The sequence below is a fragment of the Scomber scombrus genome, unplaced genomic scaffold (genome assembly GCF_963691925.1).
Source record: "Scomber scombrus unplaced genomic scaffold, fScoSco1.1 SCAFFOLD_124, whole genome shotgun sequence".
NCBI classification, from domain to species: Eukaryota; Metazoa; Chordata; class Actinopteri; order Scombriformes; family Scombridae; genus Scomber; species Scomber scombrus.
In genome coordinates this window covers 49,857-54,856 of record NW_026910557.1, presented here as the reverse complement: position 1 = coordinate 54,856, position 5,000 = coordinate 49,857, and the positions used below count along the sequence as shown (strand labels likewise).

Here is a 5,000-nt window from a genome sequence, read left to right as displayed (position 1 = left end):
GGGAGGACGACACAAAGGTTAAACAAATCATATTAAATATGAAGAATGAATATATTTCCTTCTTTATGAGTTAAATTCACCAAATTTCAGACTAAATGGGGAAAAAAGTGTTTTTTTTACTGATCTCAGATGTAAAAACAGTATTTAAGGGTTAGGTAAGCCCCCCCCCCCCCCCCATGTGAAAAACATGTGACCAGCTGACGTCTTAATTGAAGCCTCAGAAATGACAGCAGGGAAATCTGAGCTGAGACGGAGATCAGCATGACGGAGGGATGACAAATAAAACTGTTGATGTCACCGTCTGAACTTCCTGTCTGAGCTTCATTCGTTTACTGACTGATTTCCTCCGTCATGAAACAACCAGACAGCTAATAACAGATGTGTGTCTGTATCTCCCTCCTTCTCTCTTTCTTCCCTCCCTCCTTCTCTCTTTCTTCCCTCCCTCCTTTCTTCCTTCCTTCCTTCCTTCCTCCTTTCCTTCCTTCCTTCCTCTCTCCTTTCCTTCCTGCTTCCTTCCTCCTTTCCTTCCTTCCTCCCTGCCTCCTTTCCGTCCTGCTTCCTTCCTCCTTTCCTTCCTTCCTTCCTCTCTCCTGTCCTTCCTGCTTCCTTCCTCCTTTCCTTCCTTCCTTCCTTCCTCTCTCCTTTCCTTCCTGCTTCCTACCTCCTTTCCTTCCTTCCTCCCTCCTTTCCTTCCTGCTTCCTTCCTCCTTTCCTTTCTTCCTCCCTCCTTTCCTTCCTTCCTTCTTCCTCCCTTCCTTCCTTCCTCCCTCTTTTCCTTCCTCCCTCCCTCCTTTCCTTCCTTCCTTATTCCTCCCTTCCTTCCTTCCTCCCTCTTTTTCCTTCCTTCTTCCTCCCTTCCTTCCTTCGTCCCTCTTTTCCTTCCTTCTTCCTCCCTTTCTTCCTTCCTTCCTCCTTCTTTTCCTTCCTTCCTTCTTCCCTCCTTTCCTTCCTTCCTTCCTCCCTGTATATGAGGAGACTAACACATCGATATCCTGATCATAAGAGCCGTCCTCTCTCTCTGATAGTGCATGTGATGCTTTCCAGTGACAAATTACCATTTTTAGCAGCCGTGAGACCAACTAACACGATTATTTATAGTCTGCTTCAAAGAAGAAGTATGAAGAGTAAACACCGAGCGAGAGGAAAACAATCTATGAACCTCTGGACGTTAGCATGCACAAAGAAAGACTTCCTGTCCGAACTTTCTCTGAGCTTCATTTGATCTTCTGGATGAATCGTTAAAAAGTTGTTTTTATCTAGACGTTCAAAACATTCATTGTTTCTACTTTCTTAACCCTCCTGTTGTCCTCGAGTCAAGGAAGGAAGGGAGGAAGGAAAGGAGGGAGGAAGGGAGGAAAGAAGGGAGGAAGAAGGAAAGGAGGGAGGGAGGAAGGAGAAGGAAGGGAGGAAGGAAATGAGGGAAGGAAGGAAGGAGGAAATAAGGAAGGTAGGAGGGAGGGAGGGAGGGAGAAAGGAATAGAGGAGGGGATGAAAGAAGGAAGGAAAGAAGGACAGAGGAAAAAAGGAAGGGAGGAAGGAGGGAAGGAAAGAAGGAGGAAGGGAGGAAGAAGGAAGGAAAGGAGGGAGGGAGGAAGGAAGGAGGGAAGGGAAGGAAGAAGGAAGGAAAGGAGTGAGGGAGGAAGGAAGGGAGGAAGAAGGAAGGGAGGGAAGGAAGGAAGGAGGAAATAAGGAAGGAAGGTAGGAGGGAGGGAGGGAGAAAGGAATAGAGGAGGGGAGGAAGGAAGGAAGGAAAAGAGGACAGAGGAAAAAAGGAAGAGAGGAAGGAAGAGGAAGGAAAGAAGGAAAGAGGAGGAAGAGAAGAAGAAGGAAGGGAGAAGAAGGAAGGAGGGAGGGAGGGAGGGAGGAGGGAGGGAGGAAGGAAAGGACGGAACAACATTTAAACCATTTATTGCAACAAACGGTAATACAGTTTAACTTGGGACCCTGAACCAGCAGCTTTGCCAGCAGCAGTGTGAGCAACAGTGAAGCAGATCAGTGTAGGTGGGAGTGATATTAAAAAGGCCTTGTGGTGAGAACAGCTGTGATTGGTGTGAGACTGATACGCTGTGCTGATTCAATCAGGTGATGTCAGCTGATCACAGCTGGAGGAAATGATCTGTGTCCTGCAAGAACTAACACGTGCTTCATTTAACGAACAAGGACCACCAACCCTAACCCCAACCCCCAACCCTAACCCTGACCCTAACCCTTAACCCCCAACCCTAACCCTACCCAACCCTAACCTGACCATAACCCCAAACATAACCCTGACCATAACCCTTACCATAACCCTAACCCTGACCATAACCCTGACCCTGACCCTAACCCCAACCCCAACCCTAACCCTGACCCTAACCCTTAACCCCAACCCTAACCCTTAACCCCAACCCTAACCCTGACCATAACCCCAAACATAACCCTGACCATAACCCTTACCATAACCCTAACCCTGACCATAACCCTGACCCTGACCCTAACCCTGACCATAACCCTAACCCTGACCATAACCACTAATGAGACGTGTTTGACAAATGTTTTAACAAGATTTGAATGAATGAATGCTTTGAGCTCTTGATGAGGTGTTGGAGGCTGTATGAAGGATCTGCTGCAGCACCCGGGGCAGCGAGGATCCTCTATGAGAACCTATGAGAAGGGAGAGAAGAGCAGAAAGAGGGGTGGGGGGGGGGGGTTTCGAATATGAGAGCGAAAGAGGGGGTCAGTTTTGACTGTTCCTCCTTTCCTCCCTTCCTTCCTTCAATCTGTCCTTCTTCCCTCCTTCTCTCTTTCTTTCCTTCCTCTCTCTTTCTTCCCTTCCTTCTTTCCTTCCTCTTTTCCTTTCTCTCTCCCTCCCTCTTCTCTTTCTTTCCTCCCTCCTTTCTTCCTTCCTTCTTCTCTCCTTTCCTTCCTGCTTCCTCCCTTCCTTCCTTCCTCCCTCTTTTCTTTCCTTCTTCTCCCTCTTTTCCTTCCTTCCTCATCCCTTCCTTCCTTCCTCCCTCCTTTCCTTCCTCCTTCCTTCCTTCCTCCCTCTTTTCCTTCCTTCTTCCTCCCTTCCTTCCTTCTTCCTCCCTTCCTTCCTTCCTCCCTCTTTTTCTTCCTTCCTCCTCCCTTCCTTCCTTCTTCCTCCCTCCTTTCCTTCCTTCTTCCTCCCTTCCTTCCTTCCTCCCTCTTTTCCTTCCTTCTTCCTCCCTTCCTTCCTTCTTCCTCCCTTCCTTCCTTCCTCCCTCTTTTTCTTCCTTCATCCTCCCATCCTTCCTTCTTCCTCATCCCTTCCTTCCTTCCTCCTTTCTTTCCATCCTTCCATCCTCCCTCTTTTCCTTCCTTCTTCCTTTCTTCCATCCTCCCTCTTTTACTTCCTTCTTCCTTCCTTCTTCCTCCCTTCCTTCCTCCCTCCCTTCCTTCCTTGACTGGAGGACAACAGGAGGGTTTAGGAGATTCTCATCAACAGCTTCTAATTGTCTCTTTTACAGTTTATTCTACTGGTTTTATTTACTTCCTGTTTAAAGTGTTGAATAAAAGTCGTGTTAACTTCACAGCCGTTTCTCATCCAGCTGCTGACAGATGTTCCTCTGCTTATGTTTCTCTCTGCAGCTCAGATTGAAATCATTCCCTGTAAGATCTGTGGAGATAAATCGTCAGGGATCCACTACGGAGTGATCACCTGCGAGGGATGTAAGGTAAGATCTCACATTACCGCCCCCGCCCCCCCCCCATCCCCCGCTGCCTCTCAGCTGTCGTCATGGAGACAGTCATTCATCTTTTATCTTTCTTCTAGAAGATCACACACACTACTTCAAAGTCGCACATTCTGGTTCATTTATGGTTTTCTTTACATTTTGATTTCTTTGTCATTTTTTAAGGTTTCTTCCTAAAGAGTCCAGATGTATGACGGTGTATTAAAGCCATGTATGTAAAATAAATAAAATTAAAAACTGACCTAGAGGAGGAGGGGGAGGGGGTTATATTTCAAGGTAAAAACTCTGATCGTAAATGCACGAGAAGAAACCTTAAAATTGAAACGTTTTTTTATCTACTGAGGATGGATTCATTAGATAATCTGGTGTCTGGTGGACTGGCCGTAGATGTAACCAGTGACCAGCTGCTGGTGAACGAAAGCTTTCACCTATGATTTTCCTTCTCTGAAACAGGCCCAGTTTCTTGCAATGTCTTTTCAAATCTAAGAAATAAGAATCTCCTTATTGTTAAACCCAATTTAAAAGTATGATTTGATCAGTTCTTGCACGGCAGCATAATGCATGAAAGCAGCGTCTCTGCAGTGTTGCAGAGTGAGGTGATGTGACTGCTTGGCAGAATAAAACACCTTCTTTTCTCATAAATTTACAACTTTAATCTCATAAATTCAAGTTTTTTTTTTTTTACATATGTGTCCCTAATACACCGTCATACAGATGTGATGATAAATGACGTGTGAAGACAGTTCCTCTCAAGTGTGTTGAGCTCATTCAAGACATGTTCATGCCTCCATGTGCAGCTTGATATGATGAAATGTGTGTTTTTTATTCTGCTTGCAAACATTTTTATTAGCAAACAGAAATTGAGGAACAAAAAAAAAGGATCAGTTGGTAAAATACATAAAAATATGAAGAGACAGTAAACATCTGCACAAAGTTGTTTATTGTAAAAATCACCAAGAAACGGATATAGAAAATTAAATAAGTGACTATATCTTCTGTGCAATTGAGACTTATGTATTTATGTGTTCATTTACTGACTTCCTGGTTGTATAAGGTTTTAATGTGTCATGTGATCTCGGTGCACGGCTGGAAAATGATATCAATGATTCGCTCGTAACTTATACAAATGTTTATATATGAAGAGAGCCGAGCAGCAGTAATGAGATTAAAAGGGCTCAAACCTCAGAGGGTTAATTATCTGTGACCTGAATGTGTGCCGACACATGAGAGGAACAAACCGAGGCGGGTTCGGACCGTCGGTCACAGAACATCTTCTCCTGGTTTCCCCCCCCCCAAAAAAAAACATGA

At 45.2% G+C, this 5,000-nt stretch overlaps 1 pseudogene; it reads left to right on the top strand.

Moving 5' to 3' along the window:
* The first annotated feature begins 2,593 nt into the window (after positions 1-2,593).
* The window catches only part of LOC133977105 (nuclear receptor ROR-alpha A-like), a 12,843-nt pseudogene continuing 10,436 nt past the window's right edge, over positions 2,594-5,000 (top strand).